Here is a 3,492-nt window from a genome sequence, read left to right on the forward strand (position 1 = left end):
TTTAATTCCACTAAAATTTGATTTATATATTTTTATGTTCTTTTATTAGGTGTACAGGTTTTCTTATGGCTATGCTATCTTGTTCAATTGATCCTTTAATAATTATATGGGGGGGCTTTGAAAAGTTGAAATAAATGGAATTAAAAGACAATGGAATTTTTCTGTTAACTGATGGTGCATGGAGGGAATTGTAATCATTGCAGTGAGACAAAATGTGATTGGTTGAGTACAAAACTGATGTTCTGCCATGTAAACTATTACTCAATTCATAATAAAAGTGTGTTTTTTTTGTTTTTTTTTTCAACTAAACAATGGAATTTCCCCAGAAACTCTTTGAAGGTATTGCCTATGATACCCTTCCTTGTCTCTTATGCTGGTTTTTTATTTAAACTCTATTTTATCAGAAATTAATATTGCCACTCCTGCTGATTTTTCATTACTATTTGCTCGATGTATTTTCCATCCTTTAATTTTTAGTTTATTTTTGTCTTTGTGTCAGAAGGATAAACACTGGGTTTGTGTGTTTGCAGGCTAAACACTGGGCTGCTTATCACAAGGTTGGTAGTTCAAACCCACTAGGCTCTCCTCAGAAACTCTATACAGGGTCACTAGTAGTCAAAACTCATGGCACTTAACAACATAACAACAATGCCATTTCTGTCTCAGCAAGGTTTGCTAGCTCTGTATTTTGGTCACTTGTTTGAGTCACTCTGTCTTGTTTCTTGAGAATTGAAGTTGTCTGCTGTCCCTGAGACAGTGTGGTGTTGTGTTTGTATTTCAGAGGTATGTTGGTATGTTTTGCCTAGTATTTTTTTTTGATGTTGTTTTGATATATCTGAGCAAGCAGAGTGGGTGTGTTACTCTGCTCGCTATGCTAGTGTGTCAGGTGTTAGGTATTCACCAGCTGTGTCTTGGTGGGTGTTATAGAAGACGGGAGGGTTTGTATAGTTTTGTGTTCACTGTTTAAGTAGAGCAGTTCAGGCAGGGTTGAGTTGGTGTTGGCCACAGTTCATAGTTGATCAGGTGGTGCAAGAAAGAGTGGGTGATCATCCTTATCAAGTGATTGGGGCTGTAGGAAATGTGGGTGTAGGTGGGTAGTGTGGAAATGGTTGCTGTCTCCTGCCAGATGGGACAGAAAAACAAAACAAAAAACAAGAGAAAACAACAACAATAAAAATAAACAATACAAGAGGAACAAAATGAAACAAAAACAGGAAAACAGAAAATAATAAAGGCAAAACAAAGAAAAGAGAAAGAAAAAACATGGTAAGAAAAAAGCAAAGAGAAATAAATAAAAACAAAACTAGGGAGGGAGAAAAATGAAAAGTTAAAAAAATAAGAGAAAGAATAAAGGAAAACGAAGGGAAGGGAAAGAAAAGGAAAAAGAATGAAATTGGAGGGCAGGGCACTTAGGGCACATCTTGCTGATGGAGGAAGCTTGGGATGGGGTTGGTGGCAGGGTCTAGAAGGGGTTCCTGCTGATTCAGAGCACTGCTGGGGCAGGAGGTCTGCTGGTTTTGGGCAGAGGGTTTGATCTGGCACTGTGTGTTGCTGGCCTGAGGAGGCAGAGAGGGTGTGCCTCCAAATGCTGGGGTGGGCACGTACCCACATCAATGAGGGTGCATCGCAGATCTCAGGCAAAGCAGGGGCTGGGAAGAGGCATGTTTGTCACCTGCCGTGTTGGGGATGGTGTTGCAGACTGGTCACACATCTGGTTGCTGGGAGGGTGTAAGGAATAAGGGGAAGCTCATACCTTTCTTGTTGATAGCTACCAGTGTGGGCTCTAGTGTGGTCCTAAGTGACTGGAGCCAATTAGGTTGACGTCACATCAGAATGCTGCATGCAAAACTTTAAATTGGCCAGGCCAGTTGATCATTCACTGTTCCGTTTGTGTATTTATTTGTTGTTTTTGCTCAGTTTCTTATTCTAGTTCATATTTGATCCACTTCATTATCCTTTCTTTTAAAGCTCAGGGTTCCAAGATTATCATCCATGATTCCTTTGGCTTCTCATGTGTTTGTTATAGAAGGTCTGAGTACATCGTCTTCATTCTAGACCTTTTTTTTTTTAAAAAAAAAAAAAAAAAAGAAGATGAGATGAAGAAAGTGCTAGGTGTCAGTGCCAGATTAAGAGCAGTAGAAACCAAAGGCAGAAAATACTTTGGTGCACTGCATTTTGTCACTCTACCCCCCCTCTCCCTCCCAGTGGCTTTCAAATATGACTGTAGAAGAATAGATGTATTTAAATTATGGTGTTGGAGAAGAATATTAAAAGTACCATGGACTACCAGAAACACCAATGTCTTTTTTGGACAGCCAGAATGCCACTTAGAAGCCAGTATGGCCAGACTTTCTCTCTCATATTTTGGACATATTATCAAGAGAAGGATATCATGCTTGGTAAACTAGAAGGTCAGTATATGAGAGGAAGCCCCCATTCCCCCCCCACACACACACCTAGGAGATGGATTGTCACAGAGGCAGAAGCTATGGGCTCAAATGTAACAATTGTAAGGATGGTGCAGGACTGAATAAACAGTGTTTCCTTCAGTTGTGCATAGGGTGTCTTTGAGTCGGAATGACTCCTGGGTACTTAACAACAAGCCATAAGGCACTCTGGTGGTGCACTGATTAAGCACTGGGCTGCTAAGTCACTCCTTTGACTAGGGGGGAGGGAGGAAACTGAAAGTGGGGTGTGTAGGAAAACTGGGCAATTTCTCTCTTTCCATAAAGATTAAAAGGAGCTCTGGTAGCATAGTGGTAGTGTATGGTTACAATTCGGGCTGCTTACCGCAAGGTCGGCAGTTTGAAACTACCAGCTGTTCCGTGGGAGAAAGAGGCCCCCTTAAAGACTTGCAGTCTCGGAAACCCTGTGCAGGGTCACTATGAGTGGGAACCGACTCCACGGTACTTAACAGCAACAACATAAAGATTAAAACCCCACTGTGAATTCAAATTCAACTCATAGCGACCCTGCTGTTGTTAAGCGATGTCTAGTGGGTTCTGATTCATAGCAACACTGCTTATCCTACAGCTCCACACCAGGATTCCAAGTGACCCTGTAGAACAGGATAAACTGCCCCAAAGGATTTCCAAGGCTATAAATCTTCATGACAGCAGACTGCCACATCTTTCTTCCGCAGAACAGCTGTTGAGTTCGAATCACTGATCTTTTGGCTAGCATTTGAGTGCTTTAACTACTGTGCCACCAGCTGAAGAAGCCCAATGGGACCCTACTTTGCTATAGGATCTCTATGAATTGAATCACCTAACAAGAAATCATAAAATACCTCTAAGGGAGCCTACAGCGTCCTGGCTGTTTAGACGAAAAGTCACTATTTCAAACTACCCCTTTTCCCCCCATTTTTTAAAATTTTATTTTAAGTTTTCTAAAAGGTTGTGTAGACAACTCTTCCCTTTGTTTGTTATGTCCTCCTACTCTGGCAGCTTAGTGGTTAAGAGTTGTTGTTGTTAAGTGCCATCGAGTCGGTTC

At 41.2% G+C, this 3,492-nt stretch overlaps 1 pseudogene; it reads right to left on the reverse strand.

Moving 5' to 3' along the window:
- Nucleotides 1-3,492, reverse strand: part of LOC102814638 — a 13,050-nt pseudogene that overhangs the window by 8,446 nt on the left and 1,112 nt on the right.

The sequence above is a fragment of the Chrysochloris asiatica genome, unplaced genomic scaffold, assembly GCF_000296735.1.
Source record: "Chrysochloris asiatica unplaced genomic scaffold, ChrAsi1.0 scaffold00158, whole genome shotgun sequence".
Classification (NCBI taxonomy): Eukaryota; Metazoa; Chordata; class Mammalia; order Afrosoricida; family Chrysochloridae; genus Chrysochloris; species Chrysochloris asiatica.